Below are 12160 nucleotides of genomic sequence, written 5' to 3'. Positions count from 1 at the left end.
ATGGAAATTGTGAATAAAGCAGTTAGTAAATGGAAGTGTTGGAGGAGTCCCTCCCATGGCATGCACTATTCTTAGTGAGATGCTAAGGGGGATTTCAGGAAGAAAGTGAAGGCAGGGTCTTTGTTTCTGGTTGCTTATTAAAGCAAGCTCTTAGCTATTTCACCTTTATTACTCTAAATATCCTATTATTAAAAATGTTCTTCCTCTCATCTACAATGCAATGATAATTTATGACTGCAAAAATAGCCATGAAGCATTATGTAATATTGAATTTTTTAATCACTAAAGGAAGATCTTGTTAAACTAAGCATGGTTTTAAATATCTTTTATTCTAATTCTCTGTAAATTGGTAATAACTATATAGTGGAGTGTGTGTGTTTAATAAAAAAGAAGGAAGGTGAGGGGGATAACATAAATTGAATTAGGGAGTTGTGTATATGTATATATTAACACAAAATAGTACATAAATTTCTAAATAACCTCATAAGATAGAGATAAATGATTTCATCTGTCTTTACCAGTGAGGAACTCCAGATTCAGAAAAGTGAATTTAAAAAGCTCAATTAACTGAAAAGCCCTATTATGAGGGCTTCCCAGGTGGCTCAGCGGTGAAGAATCCACCTGCCAATGCAAGAGACTTGAGTTCAATCCCTGGGTTGGGGAGATCCCCTGGAGAAGGAAATGGCAGCCCACTCCAGTATTCTTGCTTGGAAATCCCAGGGACAGAGGAGTGCCGGGGTCCAGCCCCGGTGGATCCAGGGAATTCGAAGGGTGGACGGCGTTGGCGTGGAAAGACTTGTTTATTTATTAATATAAGATTAGATTAAGAAACTATAGTGCAGTAGGAAGATTAAGTGGAGGAAGAGGGCTGAATAGCTTGGTTTACGCGGAAGACCAATAAAATTCCAGACAAGGAATTTGCACCATCTACGTTGGGCCACCGGTGCCCGCTTGAATATCTAAGGGTTCCTCGCCTTAAGCTCCCTTTTGCGCGGGTCTTAACAACCAGGGCAAATAAGTAGACCTGGCGAGCCTCCGCGCCCCAGATGGAAATTCAGCCTGAAATTAAAGTAAAGAGCAGAGGGAAGGAAAGGGAGAGAAAAAGAGAGAGAGAGAGAGACACGGGGGGAGCCAGATTCCCAAGAAACCAGGCCGAGACTAGTCCGAGAAGCTGGTCCGAGAAACTGGTCCCATCCTTTATTGTTCAGAAGGCCTTTTATACTTTTGATAAAACATGGAGATCAATGGGTAACACAAAGTTATGCAGCGTTAGCAGTCCAGACTCTTATCAAAACCAGGCTTTTTTTTTCTGCATACCTAATTGTATACACAAGTCTTAGGTAATTTACATCATCTTCCAGCCAAAAGGGCCAATTAACATTTTACAGCCTTTTTTCTGATAAGGGTTTGTCAACCACAAGACTTATTTGTGTTGATCTTCCCAAGGTCTGGTGCCACTCTCAGAAAGCACTAAATAAAGTTACATTCTTACACAGCAAGGATACAGCAACTTATAACAAGTAGAGGGAGTACAGTGATTTACAGCAAAAGAGAAGCAATTAACTCAAAAGTCTAGTGTTGCTAACATCAAAACTACTATGTATCTTTTTCTACATCCTGCTTACATTGAGTAACATCCTTCCAGGTGCCTAAAAGATAAAAAATATGGAGGTCTGGCAGCAATCCTTGAGTCAACAGTGAAAACCCTCTACCAACATAATTTTTAACTCTTTAGAAAAGGCTCTGTATCTTTAAGATGCTTTTAAGCTTTGTGCCTCTCGAGGTTGGGGGGCTGTAAGCAATTCACAAGCTGTAAGAGGTCTGGGGAACCTGTTAGGCAGGCTAGAGAGCTATCAGAGGGCTATCAGAGCTATCTTCTGCATCCCTTTCAAATGCAGAAGACTAAAACCCTGAATTGACTTTTTTCCAGAGAATATCAGAAAAGTGGGAAAGCAGAGCACAAAAACCGGCAGATTTTTGTTGGGGTACATGCTTAGGAATTTCCAGAGGGGTCCCTGAAATCTGAGCACGCCTTGCGTATGTCAGCTTCCTTCCTCATGACCTTGTCATGGGCGGGATTCCTCACACTGGCTCCCGGCAGAGGAGCCTGGCAGACTACAGTCCATGGGGTCGCAGAGTCGGACACAACTTAGCAACTAAACAACATAACTATTACTCAGTGGTAAAACTTGTCTACACGACTGACTTTAAAATGCATGCTGTTTGCTCAGTACCATGCTACCACTTAATTCTTTATGATTAAAACTCTTCATTTTCTAAATATGCCAACCAAAACTGTCTGTCAATAATTGATACAGAGCACACACATTTAAAAGGAAACATTCAGCCAATTAAAAAAACAGAGAACATACGATGTGATTTTTTCATGGTGCAAATACTATGTCAAAATTGATTTGTGGCTTCCTGAAGCATATACAGTGCGCTACAATTGCATATATTCAGATAACGTATTTTTCCAAGGTCATAAAAAACTTCCTAAAGGAAAGCAGCTCTAAACAAGATCGCAGATGCATGCCGGAACAGTGGTTCAGTGCAGATGTAGTGGATTTGAGGGGAATGGGAAACTGTTAATTGTAGTATTCAAGGTTCAGTTCAGTTGTTCAGTCACTCAGTCATGTCCGACTCTTTGTGACCCCATGAACCACAGCACGCCAGGCCTCCCTGTCCATCACAAGCTCCTGGAGTCCACCCAAACTCATATTCATTAAGTCGTGATGCCATTGAACCTCATCCTCTGTCATCCCCTTCTCCTTCTGCCCTCAATCTTTCCCAGCATCAGGGTTTTTTCAAATGAGTCAGCTCTGTGCATCAGGTGGCCAAAGTATTGAAATTTCAGCTTCAACATCAGTCCTTCCAATGAATACCCAGGACTGATCTCCTTTAGGATGGACTGATTGGATCTCCTTGCAGTCCAAGGGACTCTCAAGAGTCTTCTCCAACACCACAGTTCAAAAGCATCAGTTCTTCAGTGCTCAGCTTTCTTTATAGTCCAACTCACATCCATACATGACCACTGGAAAAACCATAGCCTTGACTAGATGGACCTTTGTTGGCAAAGTAATGTCTCAGCTTTTTAATATGCTGTCTAGGTCGGTCATAACTTTACTTCCAAGGAGTAAGCATCTTTTATTTCATGGCTGCAGTCACCATCTGCAGTGATTTTGGAGCCCCCCCAAAATAAAGTCTCTCACTGTTTCCACTGTTTCCCCATCTATTTGCCATGAAGTGATGGGACCAGATGCCATGATCTTCGTTTTCTGAATGTTGAGCTTTAAGCCAACTTTTTCATTCTCCTCTTTCATTTTCATCAAGAGGCTGTTTAGTTCTTCTTCACTTTCTGCCATAAGGGTGGTGTCATCTGCATATTTAAGGTTATTGATATTTTTCCTGGAAATCTTGATTCCAGCTTGTGCTTCCTCAGCCCAACTTTTCTCATGATGTACTCTGCATATAAGTTAAATAAGCAGGGTGACAGTATACAGCCTTGATGTACTGCTTTTCCTATTTGGAACCAGTCTGTTGTTCCATGTCCAGTTCTAATTGTCGCTTCCTGACCTGCATACAGGTTTCTCAGGAAGCAGGTCAGGTGGTCTGATATACCCATCTCTTTCAGAATATTCCACAGTTTATTGTGATCCACACAAAGGCTTTGGCATAGTCAATAAAGCAGAAATTGATGTTTTTTCTGGAACTCTCTTGCTTTTTTGATGATCCAGCAGATGTTGGCAATTTGACCTCTGGTTCCTCTGCCTTTCTAAGACCAGCTTGAACATCTGGAAGTTCACGGTTCATGTATTGCTGCAACAGAATGATCTCTGTTCATTTCCAAGGCAAGTGATTCAGTATCAAGGTATTCAAGGTTATGTTGGCATTATTCATTTGGCTTCCCACATGGCTAACTCAGAAATATTAATTGGAACTCGTTGTCTTTTCCTTCTGGCCCAAGTACAGCAGGCTCTTTCCCTCCTCTTAAGTGTTTAGGGACTTGGTAAATGATGTTTTCATGTGGCTCAGACATTTTTTAGATATATACCACCACAAACCAGCTCAGTTGTGTCTGACTCTTTGCAACTCCCATATATAGCTCACCAGGCTCTTATGTCGATGAGATTTCCCAGGCAAGAATATTGGAGTGGCTTGCCATTCCCTATTCCAAATCATCTTCCTGACCCAGATATTGAATCTGAATCTCTTGTATCTCCTGAATTGGCAAGCGGATTCTTTAATGACTGTGCCACCTAGGAAACATTTTAATATATAGTCTTAGAAAATAGTTTTTGGTCTAATAATGCCAGTTTTTTTCCTGCTAGCTTTTAGTGGTATTTGGGTATGAATTTTGAAATTTGGTGGTAGATTCACTCTGAGTTCCATTTTATTCCTGGTGGGCCTGGAATATTTTATCTTTTTTCATTATAGAAACTGTTACTTTGTGTGCATGTGAGTAAGTGAGTGAGTGTGTGTGTGTGTATTGAAGGACAGAGGGAGGAGCAAATGCACCCACTGAACTGAGAAGCATCTTGAGGCTGAAAAATAAGGCAGGTAGCTCATTATAGTCAATGGATCAGTTTCATATAGGTAACTTACAGGGTGGGATCTGGACTGGGTGGACAAGTATTCTGAAGCATTTGTAGCTGCTCTCTGCACCACCAAGGGGCCATGGGGACAATTTTATAGTTAACCGAGGGTAGAAATGTAGGCCCTTGGAAGCAGGACATGCATCTCTAAGTCAAAATTCATGAATGAGTAACCAGTCTTGTGGGTGCTGGGAATATGTCATCCAAAGCTTTCATCATTTTGTGGGGACTACAGCTGTCTGGGGAGGCCTTACAAATAGCTGTGAAAAGAAGAGAGGCAAAAAGCAAAGGAGAAAAGGAAAGATATAAGCATCTGAATGCAGAGTTCCAAAGAATAGTAAGAAGAGATAAGAAAACCTTCTTCAGCGATCAATGCAAAGAAATAGAGGAAAAGAACAGAATGGGAAAGACTAGAGATCTCTTCAAGAAAATTAGAGATACCAAGGGAACATTTCATGCAAAGATGGGCTTGATAAAGGACAGAAATGGTAGGGACCTAACAGACGCAGAAGATATTAAGAAGAGGTGGCAAGAATACACAGAAGAACGGTACCAAAAAGATCTTCACGACCCAGATAATCATGATGATGTGATCACTAATCTAGAGCCAGACATCCTGGAATGTGAAGTCAAGTGGGACTTAGAAATTATCACTATGAACAAAGCTAGTGGAGGTGATGGAATTCCAGTTGAGCTATTTCAAATCCTGAAAGATGATGCTGTGAAAGTGCTGCACTCAATATGCCAGCAAATTTGGAAAACTCAGTGGTGGCCACAGGACTGGAAAAGATCAGTTTTCATTCCAATTCCAAAGAAAGGCAATGCCAAAGAATGCTCAAACTACCACACAATTGCACTCATCTCACATACTTCCCTGGTGGCTCAGACGGTAAAGCCTCTGTCTACAATGTGGGAGACCCGGGTTCGATCCCTGGGTTGGGAAGATCCCCTGGAGAAGGAAATGGCAATCCACTCCAGGACTATTGCCTGGAAAATCCCATGGACAGAGGAACCTGGTAGGCTACAGCCCATGGGGTCTCAAAGAGTCAGACACAACTGAGCGACTTCACTTTTTTTTTCACATGCTAATAAAGTAATGCTCAAAACTCTCCAAGCCAGGCTTCAGCAATACATGAACCATGAACTCCCTGAAGTTCAAGCTGGTTTTAGAAAAGGCAGAGGAACCAGAGATCAAGTTGCCAACATCCGCTGGATCATGGAAAAAGCAAGAGCGTTCCAGAAAAACATCTATTTCTGCTTTATTGACTGCCAAAGCCTTTGACTGTGTGGATCACAATAAACTGTGGAAAATTCTTCAAGAGATGGGAATACCGACCACCTAACCTTCCTCTTGAGAAATCTGTATGCGGGTAAGGAAGCAACAGTTAGAATTGGACATGGAACAACAGACTGGTTCCAAATAGGGAAAGGAGTATGTCAAGGCTGTATATTGTCACCCTGCTTTTTTAACTAATGTGCAGAGTACATCATGAGAAACACTGGGCTGGAAGAAACACAAGCTGAAATCAAGATTGCCAGGAGAAATATCAATAACCTCAGATATGCAGATGATACCACCCTTATGGCAGAAAGTGAAGAGGAGCTAAAAAGCCTCTTGATGAAAGTGAAAGAGGAGAGCAAAAAAGTTGGCTTAAAGCTCAACATTCAGAAAACGAAGATCATGGCATCTGGTCCCATCACTTCATGGGAAATAGATGGGGAAACAGTAGAAACAGTATCAGACTTTATTTTTTTGGGCTCCCAAATCACTGCAGATGGTGACTGCAGCCATGAAATTAAAAGACGCTTACTCCTTGGAAGAAAAGTTATGACCAATCTAGATAGTATATTCAAAAGCAGAGACATTGCTTTTCCGACTAAGGTCCATCTAGTGGTTTTTCCTGTGGTCATGTATGGATGTGAAAGTTGGACTGTGAAGAAAGCTGAGCACTGAAGAATTGATGGTGTTGAACTGTGGTATTGGAGAAGACTCTTGAGAGTCCCTTGGACTGCAAGGAGATCCAACCAGTCCGTTCTGAAGGAGATCAACCCTGGGATTTCTTTGGAAGGAATGATGCTGAAGCTGAAGCTCCTGTAATTTGGCCACCTCATGCGAAGAGATGACTCATTGGAAAAGACTCTGATGCTGGGAGGGATTGAGGGCAGGAGGAGAAGGGGACGACCGAGGATGAGATGGCTGGATGGAATCACGGACTCGATGGCCATTAATCTGAGTGAACTCCGGGAGTTGGTGATGGACAGGGAGGCCTGGCGTGCTGCGATTCATGGGGTCGCAAAGAGTCAGACACGACTGAGCGACTGAACTGAACTGAACTGAACAGAGCATAGAGGCCACCGGACCCTAGTAATTATTAAGCAGTATCTATTAACTACAAAGCCCTTGATGACAAAGAAGTGACACACTGTCCAGTACAGTCCTGGGTAGGGTCGGTGAAGGACAGAAGCAGCTGTCAGGGCCAGGATGGTGCCAGTTATACTAACAGTCACAGGTGTTCAGTCACCCAGTCATGTCCAACTCTTTGTGACCCCATGGACTGGAGCCCACCAGGCCCCTCTGTCCATGTCATTTCCCAGGCAAGAGTACTGAAGTGGGTTGTCATTTCCTTCTCCAAGGGACCTTCCTGACCCAGGGATCAAATACACATCTCCTGCATTGCAGATAGATTCTTTACTGGCTGAGCCACCATTTTAAAGCATGTTATACTTTTCATCACAGAAGGATAAGTATTTCCCTCCTGTTTTGAAAAAGTACCTCTGTGATGTTATAAAAACAAGTCAAAGGTCTATATTATACCCACATCTAGGGGAACTGGTCCTTCATGACTAGATGTGGAACCCACCTCAGCAGATGTTTCCTGGGCACCTGTTAATGTTCCCTTTCCCACAGGGCATGTAAAAAAAAATTAGGACACTTCGCATCCATTCATAGTATAGCAGTATGTGCTGGGCACTCTGCTTTTGTATTCGTTGGTGAACAAAGCACAGATGATATCTGCCCTCATGAAGCTTAATTCTTGCAAAAGGTGTAGGACAGAAGAAAATAAGTAAATAAATACATTTTTTAAAAGTTCTGTGAAGATAATTTATAGGACATTATACTGATGAAAAGTAATAGGACAATACTCTCATTGTCAGATGGTTGGGAGGATCTATTTGAGAAGATAGCCGGCAGAAGGCAGTGGATGTCATGTGTGAAGGCCTGAGCCACAAGGATCATGATGCCAGTGTTGCTGGAACTTCAACGACTGGGGCGAACTTTCAAATACACGATTCAGTATTATTAACTGTAGTCCTCCTGCTTTGCGTTATATCCCCATGACTCATTTTGTAACTGTAAGTTTGCAACCTGTTTCACCCACCTTTCGATCTCTCACCTCTGGCCATTACCAATCTGTTCTCTGCATCTATGGACTCAGGTTTTTGTTTATTTCATTGTATCTGTTCAGATTCCACATATGAGATAATATGGTGATTGATGTATATCACTTAACATAATGTCTCAAGGTCCATCCGTGTTGTCACAAATGGCAAGAGTTCCTTTTTTTAACTGAATAATACTGTAGTAATAGTACATCTTCTTTATCTATTTATCCACTGAAATTTGCTAAGTGAGTAAATCTTAAATCTTCATCCCAAGGGGGAAAAAAAAGTAGCTATGTATGGTGATGAATGTTAACTAGACTTACTGTGGTGAACATTTCACCATATATGCAAATATCAAATCATTATGCTGTATGCCTGAAACTAACATAATGTTATATTATACCTCAATAAAAATATTTTTAAATTCACACAAAATAAATAAAAAAGAAAAGAACTCTGGAAGAAGAGACCTGAGATGAGTAGGAAGAGATAGTCAGGGTCCAGGGACTAGTAGGGATATTGTTGCAATCGTCTTCACTATCACAAAAGGTTATTGGAAGGATTGTGCAGATCCCTGACATTATCTATTTATTGAATGTTCATGCTAACCAGCACATCAGAAATAGACTGGAGAAGATTTCAGTTTTTCTCAGTATGGTGGACCATGTCCGCTAAACAACCCTTTTCCTGTAAAGCAGCTAGAAATTCTGCATTTAAAAATAAATGTCTTTTAAAATGAATTGCTGAGTTGGTAAGAAATTCTCCAAGGACAAAATTGAAGTGAAAACAGAAATCCAGAAAAGAAAGGAAGCCAGCCCTGCAGCTGGCGGATGCCCAAGGTAGCATCCAGAGTCAGTGGAAAAGATATATTTAAATGCTAGGACATTTGGATAATTTCTATAAAAATAAAGTTAAATTTTTTACCTCACTCCTTACTTCCAAACAAATCTCAGTTGAAATAAATATTTAAATGTTAAAAAATAAATTAAGCCCTAAAAGTACTAGAAGAAAATATATGCAAATGTTTTCACAAGGTTGAAATAAAAGCCTTTCTAGATATATCAATCATCAAGGATGAGGCCATTAAAGAAAATTTGATATGTTTGATTACATAAAGATTGACAACATTGGTGGAGCATCACAATATTATAAGTTAAAGGACAAATGAAAATTTGGGAAAATATAGGTATATGGCAGTGGTTAGTGCCATCACAACACAAGGAGCTCTTGTGCACAAAATAAATCCATTCAATATAAAATATATTCTTCAAAAAATATGAAAAGATTTTTAACCAGAAGTTCAGGCCGTTCAAAAAGAGAAACAAGTTCATCCTAAAAAGAAGCTCAGATTCATGAGTAAGATAGATACAAATTAAACCAACAATGAGATGTCACTTTCCACCCATTAGATTAGCAAGAATTAAGGGGAACAGTCCTGTCTAGTGCTGGACAGGACATGGTGATCTCATGCCCAAGTGTGGTGTTCTGGTACCCTGTTTGTAGGAGTGTACCTGGAATAGGTTCTGTGGAGGATACCTTGACTGTTTCAAAGACACAAAAGTGCCTCCCTTTGATTTTTTAATGAGCTTTGCACACATATATCCTGAGGAAATAATCAGAGAAATGCATAAAGATGTATTCACAATTTTGTTTTTCATACTTCTGTTCAAATAGGTAATGCTGAAAAAAGCAATGTAATCATCCATTGATAGAGGATTCAAAAAAAAAATGGAAAATACTGTTGAGTCTTTAAAATTAATTTTATGTTTGTTGACTGTAGCCTCCCAGGCTCCTCTGTCCATGGGATTTTCCAGGCAAGAATACTGGAGTGGATTGCCATTTCCTTCTCCAGGGGATCTTTCCCACCCAGGGATCAAACCTTGGTCTCTTGCATTGCAGGTAGATTCTTTACCAACTGAGCCACCAGAGAAGTGATAAGGAAATGAGTTTATGATAGATATTTCTGTTTAAAAACAGGTTCAGTTCAGTTCTGTCGCTCAGTCATGTCCAACTCTGCGACCCCATGAATCGCAGCACGCCAGGCCTCCCTGTCCATCACCAACTCCCGGAGTTCACTCAGACTCACGTCCATCGAGTCGGTGATGCCATCCAGCCATCTCATCCTCTGTCGTCCCCTTCTCCTCCTGCCCTCAATCCCTCCCAGCATCAGAGTCTTTTCCAGTGAGTCAACTCTTTGCATGAGGTGGCCAAAGTACTGGAGTTTCAGCTTTACCATCATTCCCTCCAAAGAACACCCAGGACTGATCTCCTTCAGAATGGACTGGTTGGATCTCCTTGCAGTCCAAGGGACTCTCAAGAGTCTTCTCCAACACCACAGTTCAAAAGCATCAATTCTTCAGCACTCAGCTTTCTTCACAGTCTAATTCTCACATCCATACATGACCACTGGAAAAACAGGTACCATACAGCATAAAGTTTTCAAAATCTGAAGTCTTTAAAACAGTGGCAGTTGTTTGCCAACGTTTAGATTGCAGGGCTTTTGAGAGTTATTTATTCAATTTTCAGGAATTCTGTGAGCCAGCTATTAAACCATTGGTAGTTTGAAACTGGCTATGGTGAGAGTATTTACCCAAGGGGAAAATAAAAATTGCTACAAATCGGCCCCCATCCTAACCCCATCACTGATTTACCATACACCACTGTGTGCATGTGTGTATAAGCACATCTGTGCACAGATACAGAAAACTTTTGGTAGAATGAATCCAAATCTTAATAGTGATTATTGTATAAAAGCAAAAATATGTTTGACTTTGTTTCTACCCTTTTAAAATAATTTTGTATTATAATCTGAGTATATTATAATCTACTTATATTTATAGTTATAAATAAGGAGTAAAAATTTTTGGAAATAAAGAATGAAGTCAACATCTGCTTACACTATATGATGTTGTTCACCCACTATAATAATTAGTTGATATAATGATGTTAATAGCATGAACTGTATCTGGCACATTCTATAAGCCCAATAGTGTATATGTTTATTGTTAGAGAAATGAAGGAATGCTGACAGATAAAGTAAGAAATTTAAAAATATTTGTGTTATTTGATCATCAGAAAAGCAATAAATTATATTATTATCCTTATTTTGCAGATAAGGAAACAGAAACTTAGAGAGACTAGGCAACTTAACCATAGTCATAAAACAGTAAACAAATGAACCAGGGAAACAGAACACAAACCCTTGTGTTTTACTCCCAACCGATTATTCTTTTTCCTGGTATATCCAGGGAATTCTAACCCTTTCACTACTGAGGACATTGTTTATTTCATATTTTCTTTCTGAAGACTCCATGTGTTGAAAGCAGTAGCAACTCGTTATGTTAGCAGCATCACCAAATCTAAGAACATATTCATCCCTTGAAATAGAAATTCTTTTCATTAGCTGCCAGTTCACATCCCTTCTTCCCCTTTCCATCATTCCTAAACCACCATTAGTCTACTTCCTTTTGCCATAGATTTATCTGATCTGGACATTTCCTATAAATGGAATCATATGACGTTTTTCGTGACTGGCTTAGAATAATGTTTTCACTTAATGTTTTCAAGGTACATCCATGTTACAGCATGTTATGAGTATTTTGCTAACTTCTATTGGTGAATAGCCCCCTTGTTTATCCATCCATCATCGATGGGCATTTGATTGTTTTCATTTCTTCTCTATTATGAATAATTCTATGTGAACATTTATGTCCAAGTTTTGTATGTACATGTTTTTTCCATTTCTCTTGGGTGTGTACATAGAAGTGGAATTGCTGGGTCATATGGGAACTCTGCAATGCAGGAGACCCAGGTTCAATTCCTGGGTTGGAAAGATCCCCGGGAGAAGGAAATGGCAACCCGCCCCAGTATTCTTGCCTGGGAGATCCCATGGACAAAGAAGCCTGGAGAACTGCAGTTCATGAGGTCACAAAGAGTTGGGCATAAGTGAGTGACTTTCACTTTCACTCATTGGAACTCTATGTGTAAAGTTTTGAAAGACTTCCAAACTACTTTTGGAAGTCACTGTTCTATTGTAAATGTCTTTTGAAGTATAAAGTAGCAGATAAATTTCATGTTGTGTATGATAGATACCATAGCACTTTCTAGAATGGTTCCTTAAAGTAATACACGTCAAAAAAGAAGAGATCACAGTGAATTCAGAGGTCTTCCCAAGACACACA

General features: G+C 40.2%; 1 protein-coding gene across 1 annotated transcript in view; it reads left to right on the top strand.

The window, feature by feature from the left end:
* IL1RAP (interleukin 1 receptor accessory protein) overlaps positions 1 to 12160 on the top strand; it is a 160043-nt gene that overhangs the window by 66589 nt on the left and 81294 nt on the right. The gene's annotated exons all lie outside the window — the stretch shown is intronic.

The sequence above is a fragment of the Capricornis sumatraensis genome, chromosome 1 (assembly GCF_032405125.1).
Source record: "Capricornis sumatraensis isolate serow.1 chromosome 1, serow.2, whole genome shotgun sequence".
Taxonomy (NCBI): domain Eukaryota; kingdom Metazoa; phylum Chordata; class Mammalia; order Artiodactyla; family Bovidae; genus Capricornis; species Capricornis sumatraensis.
This window is presented reverse-complemented; position numbering and strand designations above follow the sequence as displayed.